Source organism: Medicago sativa, chromosome 3 (genome assembly GCF_051527215.1).
Source record: "Medicago sativa cultivar Bolivia chromosome 3, Bolivia_mono, whole genome shotgun sequence".
NCBI classification, from domain to species: Eukaryota; Viridiplantae; Streptophyta; class Magnoliopsida; order Fabales; family Fabaceae; genus Medicago; species Medicago sativa.
This window is the reverse complement of record NC_140751.1, coordinates 43,883,647-43,908,242: the sequence shown is the minus strand read 5'-3', so window position 1 is coordinate 43,908,242 and position 24,596 is coordinate 43,883,647. Positions and strand designations below refer to the sequence as shown.

The 24,596-nt window shown below is 33.8% G+C and overlaps 1 long non-coding RNA gene across 1 annotated transcript; it reads right to left on the bottom strand.

Moving 5' to 3' along the window:
* Window positions 1-16,225: 16,225 nt before the first annotated feature.
* On the bottom strand, window positions 16,226-20,150 carry LOC146937584 (uncharacterized). Its single transcript, XR_015030982.1, has 2 exons — window positions 19,800-20,150; window positions 16,226-16,455 (listed from the first exon to the last, which is right to left on the bottom strand). It is a non-coding gene; the product is annotated as an uncharacterized LOC146937584 (long non-coding RNA).
* Between the last annotated feature and the right edge of the window lie 4,446 nt (window positions 20,151-24,596).

The following is a 24,596-nucleotide window of genomic DNA, read 5'->3' as shown; positions in this document are numbered from 1 at the left end:
GTCGAGGAGTCATGGGTGGACACGGTGTCCGGTGAATCTAGGGCTTTAGGATAATAGTAACCGGGTTCTAAAAAGGTTCCCAAGTTGCAACCTCTCCGACGTATATCACGGTGTCACGAGACAACACTCGCTCCATGATTATCCGTAGGAAGGTCTAACTTGAGTGTAGTATCGCGTGACGACTAAAACCCGAGACAACACTCGGTTTAGCCTCCGCACTACGTCCTAAAAAATAGCCATGGATGGGTTTGGTTATCTACGGTTCATAGCGTCATAGAACAATTAGAAGTAAAGTGCCTAAACGCGACAACACGCGCCGACAACATCACCCCCAAAATGCCTCAGCTATGTGGGATTGATCGCATAATCCAAAACACGAGGCAACCCCCGGAATGAATTGTCGATTATATCCCTCCTAAATCCTAAGTTCACTTAGCCCGGGTGCAGGACTTTTGATGTTCTCACCCCACACGTTTGCAAGAATTTAAACATTTATTCACATAGGAAAGCAAGTAAAAGAAACAAGTAAAAAGAGCGCAAGCGTGGAAATAAAGACTAGGCGTAACTCTCGAATCCCCCCAGCGGAGTCGCCAGCTGTTTTATCTTGGTTTTCGGGTGTCGAACATTGATTACGTTTGAACCTTTTTAACCGGTGATATCTTATTTTTTCTTGGGAAGGGAAAAAGTAAGCAAAACCCTTGAGAATCGAGGTCCGGGAGTTGTTTTCGCTACGGGAAGGTGTTAGGCACCCATAACGACTATAGTATCCTATAGGAACCGTCTTTAATTTCTACGCGCGCGCTTTATTTTTAAATGCTATTTTGAAAGTGTTGTTAAGCCTAAAGGTATTCTAAGTGAAGAATTGGAGGGAGAAGAATGTATTTGAATTTTTATTTTAGCTGAATTGAAGGAATTTTGTTCCTTGCCTACGTACCCGTTTAAGGGATCAAATCCACCGTAGTTCTCTTCCAAAAATGTTTTTATTTTTGTTGGTTGATTTTAAGTTTGAAAATGGAGTTTTGAAGAATAAGAGAGAGGCCTCAAGGGCATGAGATTTAGAAATGGTGAAGTGGAATTAGTTATTTGTAAAATATGGTCTGAGTATGATTAAAATTCTTTAAGATTTTGATTAAGAAAATGAAAAGGGAAATTACAATGGGATTTTGATCCCAAGGTTTCTTTGGAAAATTATTTGAGTGAAGTTTGTTCAAGTTTTTTTGGAAAATTGATTTTTCTAAGTATAAAGCCTAAACATTCATCTAAACATACAATCCTAAACATACATCTAAACATGCATATTCTAGCTATATACCTAAAGTGAGGTGTGTGCATGTGTCGGTGCTTGTGTCGGTGTACATCATTAGAGTCCATTGTCCTTATTACATCATTGGCCTAGATACATTCTATGGTCTTGCAAGAAATTTGAAGGCATAAAGGAAAATATTACAAAATTCCTAAGTGTTACATTCTAATTTTTGCATGAAATTGAAACTTAAAGTGCAAGAAATTAGATGGAGAGGGAGATGAAGTGTGGAATGCTTATGAATGAATGAAACATGAAATGAGATAGTTAGTAGCATAAGGCATAATAGGAATTGGAAATTATAAGCAAGAAAAATACTAGAACTTGTCAAAAATTAATGCAATTTCTAACCCAAAAGTAACTAAATTCACCCAAAATCTTACCATAATACCAAGACAAGTACATGACTTATAACCCCCACATCATGACAATTTCTTAAAAGGTTTTATCACAATTAATGATATGAGAGTTATAAGAACACATTCAAGTCACAATCCATGATACATTTAGGCATATTTAGCACTTAATTTTCACAAAACTTGCAACACAAGTAATTGACAAGTCACATTCACAAACAGTAAGCAAAGGACCCAAATTAGAGACAAACATATCACAAGATTGCACATTACATGCTACTATCAATTTGACAAAAAAACATGGCAAGAATTCACAAGAAATTGACCAAAAAGACTAACAAATCACAAATGACATTATATATTGTTTTAATTTTTTTTTTTAATATGTAGGACAATCACAAAAATATCAAGAAACACATTAAAAACACGTAGAAAATTTTCTAGAATTTTATCAAAACATTTTTAAGCCAACAGGGGTGGGATTAACAACATATAGTGTTAAAATAGCACAAGAATAGGCATGAAATGAAACACCAGCAAGAAGAGGCCCAAGCCCAACGAGAAGGTGGATCCTGGACTATCCAAACGTACCAGGGACGTTGGATTGATCCAGGATCCACAAACCCTAGGTCAAACGGTCATAAACATGCTACACATCGTAAGAAACACGTAGACGCACAGAAACATACCATCAAGGCCGTACACGCCATCACTGCTAGCATCTAACGTTGAAAAATGAAAGAGAGACCGGTCTGGAGGTGAACCAGACTGGTTCAGGTGAACCGGTCTGGTTCACGTTCTTATAAAAACGTGAAGACTGGTCCATCTTCATTCCAAACCTAGGTTTCTCTTTCTTCTCTTCAGACTCTCTCGTTCTCTCTCGTCTTCTCTCGTCTTCTCTCATCTTCTCTCATGGTTTTCACACATCAAACATGATTTTCAAATCGTAAACTATGAATCAATCCACAAATCAACATAGAACGAACACGAAGCACTTCCATCTTACTATTTTCTGAAGAAAGTTGTTCAAACCGTTCGATCTTGACATTTTTGAAGAAAAAGAGTTCGAAACGTTTCGATCTACATGTTCTTTGAAGAAGAACGTTCAAAACGTTTCGATCTACATGTTTTGCACATGTTTGATTTTGGATCTTTACGGTTTTCTAGGGTTTCAACTTTCTTTTCAAAATTTCTTGAAACAAAACCCTAATTCGAACTACTTTCTTCACTGATTATGGATTTGAACATAAATTTATGAAATAAACGGTGAATCTTAGACGATTTACATTTCTAGGGTTTCGTCCGAACTTCTTCGAATCTTTTTCAAAATCTTTCTTCGATTCACCGTTTATCTTTGATTTCAAACCTTCGATGATGATTATGAGCAAAAACGAGAAGGTTTTTTGAATATACCTGGATTTGTTTGGAGATTCGAACGAAAGATCCTTGAGAAAGCTCCTGCTTCTTCTGGTAAGCTTTGAAACCGAAAATAAATCGGTGTTTTGATCTTCTTCTTCTTCGAACTGTGATCTTGCCTCAATTTCCCTTCTTCTCTCTTCTTCGAACTGTGATCGCACAATTTCTTCGGATTTGTGCTTGAATTGCAGTTCTACCAATTCGATGATGAAGATTCGAATGTGAATCTCTGAGAATTGCAGTGAATTAGCTTCAATTTGATTCAATTCTTTGTTCTGGAAAATTAGGGTTCTTCATTGTGTTCTTCGTGTTCTTGGAGAATTTTGGGAAAACGGTTACGATTTTGATCTGTTTTTGAGAAGAGAGAGAATCTGTTTGGTGTTTGTGATGATTTGGCACATTGTGAATGGAATCCCGTTACTGCATTGAATGATGTGGCCTATATATAGCTGACATGTGTGATGATTGAGCCAATAGCTTGCTGACACCTGTATTTAGACTGTAACTAACTCGTCCTTGGACTATTTCTGAACTTTGGGCCTTTTTGCAATTTTGGGAAATTTGAAGGACTGTTCTGCAAACAAAAAATGACCAGACTGCAAATTTTGGACAAAATGACTTGACTGTAAATTTTTTTTAAAAAGTTTAAAGGACTGAAGCAGAAAAGTGGACCAAAAATGCAATTATTAAAAATTAAAGGGCTAAAAGAAAAATAACCAAAAGGACTAATATGCAAATCTTAGGAATTAGGGGACTAAAGTGCAAAAATGAAAATAAACTTGAATTAAAAATTGGTAAAATTGACTAAACGTAAAGTGAAACGATTAAAATTGACAAAATGGACTAAAATGAACCAACTACTTAAATGAGGTACTTTAAAGTAACCTCTCTCTGTCGAAATTTCGTGTGAAAAGACCAAAGTGCCCCTAGGGACTAAAATGACTCGAAACGACTCAGATGCAAATTTTAAAAAGGGATTTTTACCAGAGAATTGAAGCAAGAGTTTATTTAAACCAATTGAAAAGACTCAGAGACGAATTTTAGAACTTAAACAGAGTTTTAACACATGAAAAGACTAAAATGCCCCTAGGGGCTAAACTGACTCAAAATGACTTCAAATGCAATTTTTTTGAAATGGACTTTGACATAGAATTGAAATGAAGACTTATTCAGACTATTTGAAAGGACTCAAACAATTTTAAAAGACTGAAAGAAATTTTAACATAGGAAATGACTAAAATGCCCTTTTATGTGAATTTTGCAAGTAATATTGAAATAAAATGCAGAGAAAGATGTAATTGATCAGAGGCATATCAAATGACTTGAAATACAAGAAAAGAAGAATTGAGTTAGTATTTTTAGGTCCAAAATTAGGGTATAACACCGGGCTTTTCAGACATGGTCATCATCATCTTGGTCAACAATTTCTCCGTTCGGCACGTACTTCAGAAAGTCGAGCCCATCCACACGGAACTGCACGCCAGGGTTCACAACCTTGAGTTGCTCTATAGCATTCTCAAAGCCATGGCGCGCAGCACCGACAAGGTTCATCTCCAACTCCTTGAGCCTGTACACCAATGTGGGACGGGCTAACATCGCCGTATCCTCAGTCTCATCTTCACCAGGCTGGGTTGCATCACGGAGAGCATCTTCCAGAGCTATTTTTTCTGCAGCAAATTTGGCACGAGCCTCGTTCAGCTCACGGCGGGAGCGGGACCCCATCTCAGCTTTCTCCTCCAAGAAATCTGGTCCTTCTCAGTAGCACCCGCCTTAAGAACGGCCACCTCAGCTTCCAGATCGGCCACCTTCTTGGCCTTCGCCTTCCGCTCACGAGCAAGAGCATCAGCTCGCACAGCCTCCTCCATAGACGAATTGTTGAGAAAGACAGCGACCTCCAAGGCCCTCATAGCGCCAACGACCCCCTCGGTTACAGCTCGAGCTCGACCAGCAGTCCCCAAGTCACGGATGGCTTTCAATTCGGAGTCACCAAGATACAACGAAGCATGGGGACCAAAGCGATCCGAATGAGACAATACCTTCAGAAGCTGAAACAAGCCCTCATCAGTGGAAGGGACACCTCGGGAAGGAGCTACCTCTTGAATTTGGACTTGCTTGCCCTTGTCCAAAGCAGTGACCCTCTTCCTCTTCAAAGGAGCTTCTTCCTCCTCCACCTGATCATCAGTCACACGAACGGGGAGCAACGCTTCCGCTGGCCTTTCCCGCTGCTCGTCTCTCTTCCTGCTACCGCTACCTTGTCCAGTCACTTTCTGGTTAGCCTTATTCACTAGGGAACGGATATGAGACATCTTTCCTGCACATGAAAAACAATGGTGAATCATTAATCAGAAAACTCAAGCAAACAGAAGGATAAAGAAAAACATAACAACACTAACATACCTAGAAGAGCTAAAGGATCCTTAGAGAACACCAAGGATTGGGTGTCGATCAAACGAGGTTTGGTAACCGGATTCCCCCGTGAGACCATCACAGGGCTACCATCCACGGCGACCACCTCAGATCGAGAAAAGGACCTCACAAACTCAATGATCCTCGCAAGACTCGTATGGTCCAGATCCAATCAAACCAATCCATCCGATGGCTCTGATCCTTCACTACGGTTCTCTAAACGTCAGGATTCAATCAACGGTGATGATGACACCTCGGGAGTTCAAACCGAGAACACGCTGGAAACTATAGGTACTCAAGTACTACAAATAGCTTTCACATGTGTCATTCAGAAACCAAAGGTCATGTCTCCTCAACCTCTCTCTCGAGACGTTGGCATTAATTACGGAATGACATCCGACCAAACTTACTGGCGAGGGAATCTCTCTGCCTGATCTTGCACGACTGGACACGCGTATGCCGGACTTAGCCCCACATTCAGGCGAACTTATTTCGTTAGAGGTAAAGCAGAGTTTTGAGGTGGGCGAGCCTTTTCGACCCATTCCCTCAGCACTCTCAATCGACCTCGCAAACGATCTCCCGATCCAGGGCATGCTTAAGTCTGACGAACAAGATATGTCTCATCTTCAAACAAGAAGATACATACCAGCTAACTTTCCCTTGGGGTCGGCTTCAAACGAGCAGAAATCCTGCACTTAAGTCATCACTCTTCATCAAGAGCAAAGACTTGGGGGGCTACTGTTCTGGACCGGCCAAAAGGATTTTTGGCCCATTAACTTAGGCCCAATATCTTTCAAAGCCCAAACTCCACGTTTGGCATTATTGCTCGTAACGTACCCTCTCCCCGCGAGGGGGGTGCATGAAGCAAACGAGACCGGTTCAAACGAACCCCAACGTCTCTTTGCACATTCTGCATGTTCTCGCAATAAACTCTCTGGCGGTTACACTTCCCACGATTTCATAACCGCCAGAGCCAGGTGTGCTTCCTCAACGGCTCTGCAGCCCTCCACCTCTATAAATAGGGGACTCAATGCAGTCCCCAAGGTAGAACTCTTTCTTCCTCTAAAACCCTCACTCTCTTATCTCTACTGACTTGAGCGTCGGAGTGCCTGCAGGTCACACCCCCCATCCGCTCCAAGAAGCATCCCGACGTATTCCACCACCGTCACAACCACCGCATTCAAAGCACCGTCAGTCACCTTCTGACCAGGTACGATCAAGGAATATCTTTCGTGTTTTTTTAAATACCTCTATTTTCTTTTTGGAAAAATCATATTTAATTTTATGTTGGAATGCATTTATTAATTATTATGGTGTTTGGTTTATGTTTTTTTAACAAGATTTGAACTAAGTAAGTTTGGGTTAGGGTTTGATATCTTGAACATTGTAGGTTGCATGTCCATGTGTTTGGTTTTGTTTGTATGGTTTTGTGAGTTAGAATATCTGAGAGCCATATTAGTTGGTAAATTTTAGACATAATTATGTTTTTATTTGTTATTTTAGGAAAGACAATGTTAAAGTAATAGAGTTTTTTTACGGACTTTTCAGTTAAAGTTTAGTTAATTTACGAATTTTCCTCGAGTAAAACGTTCTATGTAGATTTCTAATAAGCAACGACAATTATATATTCGCTCCATCTCTATGAATCAATTAATGGCTTCCACACGTAAAAGAAGCGATAAAATATGTCATGGTTGGTCCAATTTAGAGAAGAAGTGGTAAATATATTTTATACGATTATGTATAGACAGTGGGATTAATTTAATTTAATTCTTAATATTTCAAGTTTGTGTTTTTGTTGTCAATTATTGTGTTTGATACTGTTATAAACTTCATCCTTTTTTAGTTGCTTCTTATATAGGTGTACCCTTGGATTCAAGTTGGAGGAATCTCGTGCATAATGTTGCCGTATTTGTGTCTTTGGGAACCATTCATTGTTAACTTGAAGTAGATGTAACATACCTGCTAATGCCTATGTTGGCTTATCAAGTGTACTATTAATAGGCTATTGTTTATGTCTCTTGCCAATCCATGTGACTTAATAGTGTATGAAGATTTGGTTTGATCTTCTCTCTTTACAAATATTTAGTGTGTCATATTTTATTCTTATTTGTGACTTCTCACTTTTTATTATATTTATTGTGGTGTTTGAGTGTGTTGGTGTTATTCACTTCTTTTGTTCGATGTATCAAAATTTTAAATTAAATATCATTTTAAGTCAAGTGTATTATATTATGCATCGAAGAACTCATTATGCATTTTCTTATTAACATTTTTGTTTACACCTCGCAACACCTAAACTATTAGTGTAACTTTTATTTCAATTTATTTTGTACATTTTTTCCCTACGTAGTAAGGAATATGAATTCAAATTTTTCAAAAAAAAAACTCTCAATTAGTTATAGACCATCTATTATTGAACTTATTCTATGTTAATGATTGCATGTAGATTTTCGAATGGCGTGTACTTTGTATTCAAAGTGTGGCAATTTTTTTTTTGTTTTTTGTCGTTTAAATTTACAATTGTTGCAAATTATTTACATAACCGTGAAAATAAGGAAGAATATTAAACTTACAACTGTTCATTTGTCAGGGGATAGTCAAGAACCGCAAGTCTTTTGTTTCTACCGGTCGTCATTTTGTTTTGGTGGGGAGAGACTTTGTTCCCTTGTGCTTGCTGAAGAAGGGTGGAAGCTGTTTTCACTTTATATGTGGTTGGTAGGGTTATAAATTTGGAAACTGTGTTATATTGTATGTTTTTTTTTACGGAGTGTTATATTGTATGTTGTTAGATAAAAAAAAAACCAATTTATTTTGTGTATTTTATCATTGGTTTTGTAAAAAGTTGTTCATTGTTATATTGTTATGTTATTTCAATAATTGTCTCTTTTTTCATTTATATCATAATGTATCTTAATATCTTATATTACATTATCTTTGATTATAACATTTATATTTTTATATTGTATAGATCAAATTAATTCCTTGAAAATTTGCAATATGGTATATTAGGTAATGAATCATTACATTTGTAATTTGTCGTTAAATTTTCTGATTTGTGACCAAACAAACTTTTTGCCACGTGCACTGGAATGTTCTACGGTAATTGTGTTAATTTTTAGTTTGTGTCTAAAAATAATATTCAAGCATTATTTATTTTAATTATTGAAAAGTTAAAGTTCCATACCAAAGGTTGTCTTCCTATGGAACTTGATCTTGTGAGTGTTATGGTCCACAACGTTTTCTCTTGTGATTCGTTTGATGGAATCCCAATCTTATTGACACTTCATTGAATCCTGAGATGATTACTTCTCCTTCACTCTATGAGCATAGCTTGATTGCAAATGTGTTGGCCCCAATGTATTTGAAACATATAACATCACAGAGTTCTATTGATATTATATCTCCATCTGCTAGATTGTGTTTTAAACATAAGCTTTGATCCATCACCTGCGAGTATGTTATTTGCAAGCTGTTAATTTTTTTTACCAAAGTTTATGTTACTAATTAATATAATGTGCAAAGGATGGTAAAAATTGGTGCATTTACAGATTTATTGGCGATTATACAAAAATTGTTAAATGTAGTTTCATACTTACAATTTCATTGTTGTATGAGATGCAGAGCAGCTCTGCGAACTTTGTTGATGTGTGATACGATGAAAACATTTTAGATGGTGTTGTAGTTTTGCATAGATGGTTGGTGTTGAGGCAATATACTTATAATTTGATTCCAAACCAACTTTTATGGGTACTTTAGTCCCTTAAGAATGTAAACCACTGCATTTTATTTTTTTTTAATGTTTTTATTAGTGGTCTAAGTTATTAAATATTTATGATGGAACGTTAATTTCAAGATGTATGTATTATTATTTATTATTAAGTTGAATTTGTAGTATATATAGGGACATCATAATGATATGTATCCTTAACCTACACTTGCCTCAATTGGTTCTATTGTATAGACCTCGTCATTTAAATTGTTTTTAAGTGTTGTACTTTTTTTCCTATTGTGAAGCAATCTATGTTATCTTATTCGTTTTATGCCCATGGAGAGAAATCTTTGTTGAATGAGGCATGAAATTCTTAAAATTCACTTAGCAAGCTTTGCCCGACAAAGGAAAATGGTACATTTTGTGGATTTTTCTTACGTGTTTGTCACGTGAGGGTACAACACCTTTTTTCTGAATAATATATATATATATATATATATATATATATATGTGTGTGTGTGTGTGTGTGTGTGTGTGTGTGTGTGTGTGTTTTCTACATTGTTGGTCTATTATTAGTTGTTTTGCTACCTTTTTGTGGATATTTGGTATATATTTTCGTATAGATCATGCGTTGAATTTGCTTCATTTTATCCTTTAATTTGTGCTGTTTTCTTAGATCCTTTACTAAAGATTGCTATGCATTCTTTATCCAACATGTTTGATCAACATTTGGATGTTGAGTTACCTCATGGGGATTTGCCTGATCCATTGGATGTTGATGATGTTAATTTATCTACTAAGATTATTATTATTGAGACTATTATATCAGATGAATTTTTGGCTGCTTTGAGTTGGGAGAAGAAGGGTACGTTGTCTGTAAAAACAGGACGACATGTCTTGGTTTGTTTCTGTTTGTACTACGTGCATTTTAATGTACTTTGTTGATTTAACTATCGTGTTCTTTGTAGATTAATTGTATGATATTCATGTTTAAAGAATATTCCTATTAAGGTGGCCAAGCATACTACAATATGGAAGTATAGTTGCGTGAAATTAGTGAACAATGAGACTCATGTGTTCTACCATTGTCCGATTAGAAGAAAAAAACAGAAAGGAACACCACAATGTTTACCTGTATGCAGGATGGAAGCAATTTCTGAAAGAGGCTAAACTAAATGTAGGAGATATGCTATGTTTTCTTGTGGATTATCCTCCTCGCAATATATATGTTGAAATTGAGAGGTTGATTTCAAAATTTGTTATTTTGTGTGTAAGGTGTTAATCCCCCACTCATGAAAAGTTTTCTTTAATTGTTTGGATGCAGGGCTAAATTGTCAGTGAGTATATGATTTTGTATATGGTTACTTTGGCGGGTGATAATGGTTTGGATTGTGTTTGTTGATGCTAATGTTTGTTAACAATGTTTGGTCTGATGCAAGGAAGAAAGTCTTATTAATGTCCTTTATGTAATGGTTGTATGTGATGTTTAGTATTTTAAGGTACAACTTTAGTTATTTTAAGGTTTGTAATTCCTACTATCCAGTAAAAATTGTATAATCATGATTATATTCTATGTTTGCTTATTGGTAGTTTCTTAATGATTTAATTTTGAAGTTTAAGTAATTTCAGTATTCATAAATATAATTTGATGTATCGTTCAATGTTCATATGGTGACAAACTTTAACCCTTTGATTACTACTTTATGATTTAAAAAAAAAATTCACACATCCATGTTTTGGATGATGTATGAAGTACAATTTTGGATTTAATTTGTTTTTTGAAAGCATTGGATTTCATCATTTTACAATAACACAATTTAGCTTCGAATAAAAAAAATCTATTATTTACAATACCTTTTAAATTTTAAATTCAACATATTTTAATCCCTTTCTCCAAACTTCAACCAGTTATATTAATTTGGTAAAAAAAAAAAAAACCAGTGATATTAATGAAACAACACTTATTTATTTTTTTCTTTATCATCAATCTAAATTTGAAAGAAAATTGATATTCTATTCAAATTATAAATATGAAGCGACAAAAGAAACACTTTAATATCATTGTATAAGTGCTTATTAAATAAATTATTTTACTGATTCTCTTATTTATTTATTTTACATATATCATTTTATAAGTCTGAGGTAGATTTTGTGGGATTTTTTTTTGTTTTTTTATTTTCTTTTATTATTGTTTTGTTATGATTTTTATATTATTAATTATTAAACTATTTTATTTGCATATGTGTATGATTTTAGTTTAAGATGGAAAGGTGCATGTGCTGGTTCGTTTGAAAACATGTCTTTTCCCAACAATCACAATCTTTTCAATAGTTGCGTTTCCTTGGACCATGAGCAGTTAAATTCGGTTTTTTCAGCCACTATATAAACACCCCGTATTTACTTTCTGTTGCATTAGTGAAAGGAAAAAAATCCATAATGAACAATAATCCAAATCCTGGTGAACATGATTCCCAATTTTCTATTGCTTCTAACTGTCCTCAAAGAGACGGAAGGCGTGATCTTAAACATGTAATTTCCCAAATAATGGAAGTCTTAAGTAATGATTTCGATTCTATTTGGCATGATGAATCTCTTATTCTTAATTTAAAACGGTTGATAAATAGAGTTGGTGTACATAAAGATTATCTCACTGATGTGGATGAGTTTTTGTCTTGCGATTAGGTTTTATGTTGATTTATTTCATGTCAACGTTCGCGGGTTGGACAAGGCGCTCACAAAATTTAATTTGGTTCAACAAGAGCATGATGTTTTTGAATATGATTGTAATTTGAAGGATAAACAACGTGTTGCAATTTCCAGTGCCATTGAAAAACTCTGTATTGCAAAAATTTCTATTGATGATTATATCAATAATGTTGAAGATATAACACAGGAAGATCTTGATAAATGGGAAAAAATTGTGAAAGATATTCAAGACTTGCAGGTTTTTTATTCTGAGTTGTCTAAAGCAATTAATGCAAGTTACTATAGAAGAATGAATGTTGATTCAAGGTTGGCACAAAGAATCTCTTAAGATCAGGAACGATTTGATTGATGGATGATCTTATTTGAAGTTGTTTAAGTACGTTTAGATAGTTTGTTTGATATTTCTAAAATTATTTATTAAGGTATTTATATTTGTGAAGGTTGTTTTTATTTGTAAAGGTTAATATGTTGTTGTTCTTTTATTATATTCAAATAGCGTTTTCTATTGTAAAAATTATGTAAGATTGATTTAAATTTAATGTAAATTGTTAATTGTTGTTGTTGAAATTTTAAAAAGTTTAATCTTTTCAATTATGGAAATTTCTTTTTGTGATTATGAACAATGTGTTATTTGATATTCAAACTTATGGGACAAACTCATCATTACTAACTCCTTTTTCAACGGATATGAATAGTTGCGTGAACGGTAACAATACCATCTGGCGTATGAAATGTGTTAAAAATTGTACGAATTATGGTATAGTTGAATTTGAATGCAATTCTCTATTAGTGCTATAATTACTCTTCATTATTCATTAGTTTTTCAACGAAATCAAGTTATTTTTTTTATCATCTCATAATGGGTAAGGGTATTCTTATATGTATGTCTTTGATTATTTTGGTTATCTTGTTGTTTATGGTTATCAATGTTGAGGAGATAGGAACAATTTATGTAATGATAACCTTGCTTGGTGTTTTTCCCTTATTAGGATTTGCTTGTATCATTGCCACATATTTTAAAGGTGAACCATTGTATTAGGGTGATAGTTTATGATAACGGTTGAAATATGTTTTGATGTAATAATTTTTGGTAATGGTTTATTGAAATGTTGTAGATATTTGAATCATATTTATTTCTAATGAAGATATATGTTTATCTTTTTTTTTGTATCTTGGCAACGATTCATAGTAATGGGTGGATTATCATAATTTTTTTATATAATATATGTCGTGTGAGCGATGAAAAGTTAGTGTGAATGGTCGTAGAGTTTTTAATGTAAATGAGTTAAATATGTGCATTGCTCAAACTTAATGAAATTAATTGTAAAATTTATGTTTAATGATTGTTGTTGGTATGTACAATATAAAATGTATTGCAATTTTATTTTATTTTATTTTTCCAACTGTTCCTCCATTATGGATATCACATTGTTTGAAATTCAAAGTTATGGGACAAATTTTCCTTTGTCTTTGCTTTTTCTTAACGGCTATGAATAGTGGCGTGAACGGTTAAACGACAGTACATTTGTCTGTAACAGTGCCAATTACAGTAATCACACTATTTAATGTTTTATTTATAAATAGCTATCATTTATTCATCCTTTTACATCCCTCTCAATCCTATAACTAATAGTTATAAGATGGGAAAAAACATTCTTGCATTCATCCCTTTGATTGTGTTTGTTTGGATTTTTTTTTTGTCATTACTATTGAAGAAGATCTAGGGTCAGTTTTTCTTGTTGTAATTTTGTTTATTGTTATTCTATTGCTCATTATTGCTTGGATAGTTACAATATGCCTTGATAGAGATGTAAATTAGATCAATGTAGTCATAGTTTTACCCTACGATGTTGTTTTGTTTTTTCTACATCACATAATATTTTGGGTTGAAATTAATTATTATTTGGTGTCTTTGGTTAATGTTGTGATAAAGGGTAGTTCGTTGTGGTTGGAATGAACTAGATATGATGAAGTTCTATTTTGTTTATGTTGTTATATCGGGAATGTATCGTTGTTTTTTTTGTTAATTCCGACGGCTATATTCCATGAATGATATTTTCAATATTTCGTGATAGTTGTGTATTATTGAACGATATTTATTGTGGTTGTGTGACATATTTTGTGTGTTATGTATTATGTTTGAAACGTATCATTCATGGTTGAAAGTCGTTGGACATACAAAAACGCCCCAATCAAGTCCTAATTCTGCAGTCCAGTTTGCATCATTGCGGAGATGGACTTCAAATTTTTTGATCTCTCCATTGTCCGTGCAACATTCAATGAACTCATAGCAATAGTGTTTAAGATAATCACCGAACAATGATGGTAAAGCCTAAAAAATAGAAAAAAAATGTAAGCCTAAGCTGAAGGTTAAGGATTAACAATAGAAAAATATGTTTGTTAGAAAAAGTGATTTTTCAATAGGATATAATGCATTAAGTTAACCTTCATAGTCCTCTGGGAATCAAATTCAAGCAACCAAACGTCAAAAAAGAAAGTTCCTTTAGCGTCAAGACTGCGGCTGTGGAATTTTGGGATTGTTTTGGGGTCATCAACTTCCCTAAACATTGCAATTGCAAAGAGGGTTTTTCCATAATAGGAAAACACAACTTCAACATTGTCGGGTATTTTATGGTACTCCTTAAGTTTATCCCAACCATTGGTTATTAGTGGTCGAAGATAGCAATCATTGAAGATGAGTTCGTGAACTCCATCTTCTTCATTACAGATTCTCCAAGACTTCTTAAGCTGGTCAAAATTTTTCGTAACAAACTCAGGATCTATCTCAGCATGTCCCTATGAAGAAGAAATTATTAGTAAAGTCTAAATTATGACATATTGTTGATTCAAAATAAAAGGAGTTGCTTATGATGATATAAATTGAGTAGATAATATATCATGATGTAAATGCTACACAAAATAATTAACCTAAAATGATAAATGAACAACAGAGAAACGTTCTTTCGGATCCCTTTTTAGTAGCCATGAAATTGAAAACATTTTATGTAGGTAATTTATATATTTTGTTTGTTGAGCAAAATCTTCTATTTATAATAAAATGATGTGAGTAGTTTAATTGTCTATATTGAATGTCATATTGATTAGTCTGGAATATATGGTTGTAGTATCACAACATGTATAAATGCTAAGTTGAATTATTGACCAAAAGTTATAAATGATTTTGCCAATTGATTAGCCAAGTCACACATTTGGTAGTGTGCATGCCTTAGCTTGCATGGAGCACATGGTATTGATTCCTGTACAACAAAATTTACATAAGGTTTCAAAGGTTTCACAATATTTTTTATCAAAGCTATTAAATATGGATTTGCAGGTGTGTAGCATGCGTGTATCAGTAACTTGTCATATAGTGGAATTTGGATGCAATTATACTACTTCATGTGTAATATAAATAATTATGAATTGATTTAGCTGCAACCACTTTTCAAGACTTAAATATAATCTTTATAGTTGCACTTGAACGATAATATTATATGTCATTAGTTATACAAAATTGAATTAATGTTTTCTCAATTTAAACAGCAACAATGTCCAAGTTAAACGATAACTGTGGAAAAGCTGAATTGAACTTGAATGTTGTTACTATGTGAATCCACTAATCCATTATGCACCTATATCAGGTCCAACCAAAAAAAGAAGTGAAGTCAACTTCTATGTTGTTGCTATGTGAGTCCATTAATCTCTTATGCACCTAAATTTACAAAGGAAGAAGATAAGTAAGTGTAGTTTATCATCATAGGTAGATAAAATAAGTGTATCATAAATTTTAAAGGAAATTGTAGGAATGATTTAACTTACCTCATAGACTTTCAAAAACTTCCTTGTAGACTACATTCATGGTAGTTGACTGTAACGCCCATATTTAATAGTGTCTAGAATAATAAATACATGCGTTATAATAGGTACTGGATACATTAATTCACTACAAGAAAAACTGCATTTTGCGACCTTTAAAATGGCAGATTGCGACTGTTAGAAGGGTTGCAGATGTACAATTGCGACCCTTCCCCAACAGTCACGGATGTTGGGGTCGCAAGTGTCTTTTGCGACCCTTCATAGAACAGCCGCACCAACTGCCGCAAAAGGCACTGTGACAGTTGCTAAGGGTCGCAAATGAGGAGATTCAAATGGATTTCAAGGGACTTGCGACAGTTGGGGAAGGGTCGCAGATGCATAAAATTTATTTATAAAAAAATATTGCGATAGTTTGCAAGGGTCGCAGATGTTGAGTTAATTTAAAAAAAAAATTAGTTTTTTCCTGAATTTTTAATAGAACTATTTACTAATAAAAAATATATAAAACTAAAATAATTCATAATAAAAAATATGAACAAATTCATAAACTAAAATATGAATTTTACATTCATATTCATATAAAATACAAACAAGTGATACAATAAGGTTTCTTGAGTTCCTAACATGAAAATTTAATCAATTATGTAGATGATATTTGGCGAGGAAATTGTTTTGATCAACTAGAGATGAATAGACTCCAAAGAATGCTATGCTCTGTTTGGTGATTCTAAGTCTTCCACCTAAAAATAAGTCAAAGATTATATAAGACACATCAATTAACAAAAATAAGCAATAATGTCACGCAAGTCATGATTCTAACTTATCGCGCAATTAAACTTATAATTACTTTCTGATATATTTGTCAAAAATAACCACTATGGAATAACCATTAGCTATTTATTACAGAGAAGCTTACAAGACCAATTAATTGCATTCAATGTGAAACAAATAAATCATTACCCTTTCATTCAAAACACCAATCTTGAGTTCAAGCAAAACTCCAGGTACTCCAGTATGGATGCTAGACCAGCATCTGAACCCTCCAAATTTAGTGAAGGAACTCAATAATATCATTACCTTTGTATTCTTAGACTACTCAAATTTCATCAAAATAACTTAAAAGTCTTGGTATCTAACCCAGATTCGAATTTGCTTGCCGAAAGTTACATTTACAAGTAGATCAACAAACTTATCATTAAAATAATTTTCAACATTCTCAACCTCGAGTAATTCAACCCATAGCACTATTGTTTATCTAGACCATCATATTCTATCTAAATAGTACCAAAATCATAATCTATACCCACCACTCAATAAAATAATTCAACGAAAAATGGTTGATGAGTGTCACGGAGCCGTCGGAAGCAACTATGTATATTTTGGTGGAAAAGACTCAAAAATGAAGAAATGGAATGGAGACAGGGGCGCCACACTCTTTCTAATCCAAGAAAGATTGATAAGCCGGTGGATGCGAGGATCGCCACAAGAAAAGTGATTCCTTGATAAGATCAAGTCATGGTTCAATCCAGAACCAAAAAGAAGCAAAGCTTCACAACACACAAAGTGTATTTTTTTACTCAAAATTCTACTTGTCTTATTTCATTGAGAAACTTACAATTTATAGAGCATTTGTTACAAGTATCTCAATGGACCCTAATAAATTAAAATAGCACCTAGAAAATAAAGAAATGGCATTTATGCCTTACAATAATTAGAAAAGAAGAACACTAAACGCATTCTTTGGGATCCAATGTGACTTTCACAATTTCTTCATTTCCAATTAATGCAAGCTGCTCCAAATGAATTCCAAAACTGATGCACAATCTTTGAATGGAATTAATTGTCATGTTAATGAATTGATCTGAATGGTGAGGCCATAAAAAGTAAACGTGAATAGCCTAATCAACTTGTGATAATTAATTCCCTAACTCCATGTAATCAAATTTTGCAATGAGCCTAAAGACAATAAAATTATAAGAAATAAATGTCCAAGGCTAGAAGAAAATTAACGTGAGCAGAACCATGGATACTAAAATTCACAAATAAAATTCATTTTATTTGTGATTTTTTTTATAGGTTTCCTTCCACATACTCAAAGAACTCGTGATCTCATCATTCTGCCCCTCTTCAAGAGGATTTGACCTCAAATCCAAACCTGCATAAAATTGAAGTGAGCTATGTAGAAATTTTTCTCCTTGTGATTTTGGGACATAATCATTTTTCCAAAAAACATGACTGTTTTCTACTTGTTGAGAAAAAACTTCTTCATTTGCTTGGTGTCCTTCATGAGTTAAAGAAGAAAGGTTAGGAGATTGCCAAATGTTAGAAGAATCCCGACATTTAACGACACACACCAACTTTGATGAAGGTACTAGTGTAATAGTAGGCCAAAACTTCCCAACATTTTTCTCTTTATTTACCTTCTCACTCTCCTTTTTCTCTTCTTTTTCCTTCTTGAAGTCTTTCTCATGACTTTCTTTTACAATGAGATCCTCTATTTTTTCAACATCTCTTTCACGCTTTTTATAATCATTTTGAATTTGAAGGAGCACTTCCTCAAATGTTTTAAAAATAGCAGCAATCCCTCTTTCAATCCTTTCCATGATTTCTTCTCTTCTTGCTCTCCTTTTCAAAATTTGATCATAACCAAACTTATCATGTGCAAGAATGATTTGACAATTTTTAAATGAAAATTTGTATGTGTTGGTATGTTGGTCATACTTTGCTCGACGCTGTTGCTGCCATGGAAGCCCAAGTAAAAAATCTCTTGTTTTGGAAGGCACCACATCACATAATACCTCATCTTCATATTCTCCAATTTTGAATGATACTCTCACTTGTTTGGTCACCAAAACATCAGCCATGTCTTTAAATTCTGGATCCTCAAGACTATAAAGAATATATGGATTTGGATGCTCAAGAACCGGAAGTCTCCATTTCTCCACCATTGATGTGCTTGCCATGTTGATCCAATATTTTCTATCAATGAACAACTCACAAACTTTATTATTCACAAGACATCTTGTAAAGAAAAGATTCATTTGTTTGGCTTCCATGAAGGACCACTAGGAAAAAAAAGGTTGAAACTTTTGATTTTTTTTTCTCTGTTTTTTTTTTCAATCAATTTTTTTTCGTTTTTTTTTTTCACCTTTTTTTTTGGATTTTTTTTCTTTCAAACTTTGATGTAGAACAACAAAAATAAAATAAATTAAAAGGATAGATAACACCTGATTTGAACCTAAGCTCTGATTACCAAATGATGAGTGTCACGGAGCCGTCGGAAGCAACTATGTATATTTTGGTGGAAAAGACTCAAAAATGAAGAAATGGAATGGAGACAGGGGCGCCACACTCTTTCTAATCCAAGAAAGATTGATAAGCCGGTGGATGCGAGGATCGCCACAAGAAAAGTGATTCCTTGATAAGATCAAGTCATGGTTCAATCCAGAACCAAAAAGAAGCAAAGCTTCACAACACACAAAGTGTATTTTTTTACTCAAAATTCTACTTGTCTTATTTCATTGAGAAACTTACAATTTATAGAGCATTTGTTACAAGTATCTCAATGGACCCTAATAAATTAAAATAGCACCTAGAAAATAAAGAAATGGCATTTATGCCTTACAATAATTAGAAAAGAAGAACACTAAACGCATTCTTTGGGATCCAATGTGACTTTCACAATTTCTTCATTTCCAATTGATGCAAGCTGCTCCAAATGAATTCCAAAACTGATGCACAATCTTTGAATGGAATTAATTGTCATGTTAATGAATTGATCTGAATGGTGAGGCCATAAAAAGTAAACGTGAATAGCCAAATCAACTTGTGATAATTAATTCCCTAACTCCATGTAATCAAATTTTGCAATGAGCCTAAAGACAGTAAAATTATAAGAAATAAATGTCCAAGGCTAGAAGAAAATTAACGTGAGCAGAACCATGGATACTAAAATTCACAAATAAAATTCATTTTATTTGTGATTTTTTTATAGGTTTCCTTCCACATACTTAAAGAACTCGTGATCTCATCAATGGTAGAGGGCAATGCATGGAGGAAATGAATAGAAAGCTAGATTTCTTACCAGATTAATTGCTCTAGAGCTTTCCTGTCAAATTTATCAATCACATCAGCAGGTCTTTTGAGAACATTGTATGCCTAAGAAATTTGAGAAACAAAAATGGTTGTTTTATGGACAAGATAGTTATCATCAATTAATTCATTCACTATACAATAAAGAGACCACATATCAATAGTTGTTGAGTATTGTATTCAACACAGCTGCATGCTCTTAAATACAAGACCGACATAGCTTAAATACCTGAGGAACCTAAAAACCAACCGTCCCTAAAAATTTAACCGGAAACCAATTTTCCGGAGCCCCGAAAGAGGCCAAAAAAACAGAACAGCAGCAAAACAAATGGACTTTGAACAAGCCTCATGTATCAATTTTAGTGTTAGAATTCTTAAAAAAAAGCATGGATCATCATGTATCAAGTAACATCATGTTTTTGCTCCAAGTGATTGATATGTATCATTTAGAGTTTATGTTTGTCGACACATTTTATCTATTTAATAACTACGAGTTGAAATATTATTACATGGTTCATTTTCAATTTACCTCACATCTTCATTTTTAGTTTGAATATGATTAATCAATATATGAACAGTGATACATATTAGAATATTGCATACAAAATCAGATTCCAATCTCCCTAACCAAATTCTCTATAAAAAACACAAGGCACTTGTCATACAGACCTACACACTGAACATTAGTAGAAAACAAATCCAAGCCTGACCAATTACTTAATATATGTAAATAAATATATCAGTCAAAATGAAATCACTAGATATTGCAAATAGAATATTTAGATTTTTGAGAATATCTACTTTGAATGTATTTTTTGGGAATGAGACCAAGCTTCCTTGACATTGAATTGTTGCTCATAAAAAGTTTAAGCATCTTAAAAGTCCAGATCATTTTTCCATGTAAAAGCATCTATATCAGCATTAAGTGTAAATTAAAAGGGTGTTATACCTTCTACAGCGACCATACATTTCCTTTCCAAACAAACTGCACATGGATATAAGCATATAGGTGCTAATTCACTTGTCCTCCAGCCACATTCTCTGTTTGGAATACATAAAATTTGAAGCAGAGTAAAGTAGCTTTGATCAAGTCAAGTATAGATAAAATTATGTACCAAGTTCACTCATTATTGTCAACATTAGCGCATTAAAATATTAGAAGTGCGTCAACTTTCATTCACTTAAAAACTTGATAATCTAATAGGTTGATTTGAACAAATATAACCTAATTTGGTTTAAACTATAAATAAAATGAAAATATCAAAGCACTTTCAATGAAGCTTGACACTCTGAAATTAAATATGTAATTAATGAACCTTAAAAAGACTAACCTTAAAAAGACTAAACTCCTCTAGTTAGCAACAAATAGTTTGTTTGCTTTTGAGCTAGGGATCTATCCACACCATAGTATTGGCAAAAACCATTTTCAAAATCTCTAACTCAAACAAATATGCACATAATCACATGACAAACAACCTACAAACATAAATTTGAGTAAATTTTTCCTGGTATCATAGAATTTTATTTGGAACTCTTTGATAATCATGCTTGTCACCGCATTCAAAGTATAATCAGTTAAATCCACCTGCTGCCTGCTAGTTGACTAGAAATCAGAGCAGAGTAAATAAATTCATGGAAATAAATGTCATTATTAAAATCAATATATGATAATTTCTATGAAAATTTCTCACATGGTTTTTCCCATAAAGACCAAAGCTGCTGTCAACCAATATCAATCTTCAAAGGTTATTGATTGTTAGGAAGAAATTGGATGAATTTTGAGAGGAAGGCTCTGAAAGACACATACCTGACAATGCTCATAAGTGGAAGAGATGTATATGGCGAAGGAAGAACTTGTAAATTTTCGGCTGGAGGTGTTCTTAAGGTGTACTCAAGCCAACTTCTATGCCATGAACGAGCAATCATCAAGGGAGTCCATCCTCAAAACAAAATCAATAGAGTACACAAAACAATTTGAAATCCATCTAAGATACATAGTGCTTGAGACAATAAAAAACTTTGTTTGCTTCATGCAAGTACAACAAAGTGTCATACATAAACTTATAAAATTGTACATCATTCCAATACGATAGATAGTGAGTCTCGTAGCAAGTTAAGAACAAGGGGTAAAGGTTGTTAAATTTCCTATGATCTAAATAGATCAAAATGTTTATATCTTTAACATGTCAAACTATAAATAAGGTAAATTTATCAGTATCACACATCAAACATGACAAATACTATGTATTTATACATACCCATTTGCATTCTCAGCAGTCAGACTAGCACCCTTGGCAATCAATAGCTGAAAGAAATAGATAATACACAACAGTGATGAATTAATAGAGTTCAAAGATCAATTAACAAAATTAAAAGGCAAATGATTCAGGTTGCAGCTTGCAGATTGACACGCATGCCATGATCAATTAACAGAACTAAGAAGTGAGAAACCCAACGACAGAACCCATTTGCCATGATTCAATTAACGTGACAAAATAAGCACATTAACATAACCCATTTGTACAGAACCTTAACCCATTTGCAATGATTCAGTTAACAGAGCAAAATTAGTACTAAAATAAAGTTAAAACTTAAACATTATTAAGCAAAGACCCAACAAGAAAAACATAAACTTGAGCATTGTTAAACATAAACCCAGCATTAAAAATAAAAACTATTGCAGTAATAAGCATCGATTCAGTAAGAAAAACATCTACTTGAGCACTATTAAACAGAAACCTAGTATGAAAATCGTAAAGTATAGCAATAATAAGCAGAAACCCAGTAAGAAAAATGAAAAGTTGAAGCTTATTGAGGTTCAAATGCTAACCGCAGCTCTGATAAAGGTGGGTCGTGATGAACAGAAGGAAACGAAAGTGAGAACCCTAGAATGAAAGGTTTGCAGAGACGAGTGAAGGATTTGAGAAAGGTGATCGGTTGAACAAGATTGAGACTCGGCGGTGTGGTTGGCGGAGAAGCACGGCGGCGTGGCTGGTGGAGATCGGAGGGTGTGAGAAAGGATATTGCTTTTTAGGATTTCATAGATTGAGGGTGAGAGATGAAAGAGATTTAGGGTGAGATGAAGATTTTGAGATTGAGAGAAATTGAAATTGGAGGTTTTAGGGTTTGAAATTGGGAACCGAGAGAGTGAAATTGGGAAGCGGGAGATTGAAAATGGAGTGAATAGCCAAATACCCCCCCGAAATTGCAAGGTTCATCAAATACCCCCCTGTAGTTAACGAAACATCAATTACCCCCCTGAAATTGTTAAACGTTAGTCAATTACCCCCCTCCGTTAATTTCCTCCATCCAACATGCTGATGTGGCAGTTAACTGCCCACGTGGCACTGCCACATGGTCAGAAAAGGCATGCCACGTCAGAGGGGGGTAATTGACTATATTTTTTTTTTTTTTGAAAAAATTAAAAAAAAAATCTGATTTTTTTTGAAAAAAAATCTGATTTTTTTTGAAAAAAAATCTGATTTTTTTTTTCTTTTGATTTTGAAAAAAATCAACATTTTATTAAAAATCTAATGAGTCAAAATAAACACCTTAATTACTGTTATATGCAATAAACATGGGTCAAAATAAACACCTTAATTACACTTAGTCCAAAAAAATCTAATGAGTTAGTTAGTTAGTTATTTTGAGTCTCTTCCTATTTTTTTCTACTACTTGATAGTTTCGCAATTAGTTATATATTTTTTCTTCTTCTTCCATTCCATTTTCATTTCTTGCAAGTTGTTATAATCTCCCACATTATTCACAATTCTTCTACCACCTTCAATATATTTCTTCTTTTTCATTGATCAGTTTTGCACGTGAATTTTTTCTTGTTTGTTTCCACCATGACCAAGATTGTTCTTCCAATCAAGAAAAGAAAGCCAGAGATACAAACCCACAAATGCAGCATCACACGTGTGTCTGCAACATCACCATCACCAAAACTCTTAAACAATGCAGACCAAAAGAGCAAAAGCATCATCACAGAAGAATTCAAAGTTGCTTTGCATGTGATGATTTTCAAGGCTGAAGGAATCGACAACCCCACAAATTATCCAAGTGTTAACAACAGAGCTTACAATTGGTTAAAGCCTGATGAAGATTCCGGTTCCTTTGGAGTTTTATCAACGAAAAGTAGGGTCGTTTCCTCTGCTTAGGAGTGATGGAAATGGAAAGAGGCTTGAAGGGAGTATTCTGCTTGCTATGAGACTTCAGAGGATCAAGGGTGATTCTGATTCACCTCTTCAATTTTATGCTGATGGCTTGTTTTTTTTCTTTTCAAAATCAACATTTTATGATTGATTTCTTTCATAAAATGTTGATTTTTTTCAAAATCAAAAGAAAAAAAAAATCAGATTTTTTTTTCAAAAAAAATCAGATTTTTTTTTCAAAAAAAATCAGATTTTTTTTTTAATTTTTTTCAAAAAAAAAATAAAAAATATAGTCAATTACCCCCCTCTGACGTGGCATGCCTTTTCTGACCATGTGACAGTGCCACGTGGGCAGTTAACTGCCACATCAGCATGTTGGATGGAGGAAATTAACGGAGGGGGGTAATTGACTAACGTTTAACAATTTCAGGGGGGTAATTGATGTTTCGTTAACTACAGGGGGGTATTTGATAAACCTTGCAATTTCGGGGGGGTATTTGGCTATTCACTCATTGAAAATGACAAAGGGGGAATGAGTGAATTGGGGAAAACGTGTGATATATCACAAAAGCTGCGGCTGTTTGCTAAAGGGTCGCAATTTTTTCTAAAAAATCTGCGGCGGTTGGGTTCAAGTG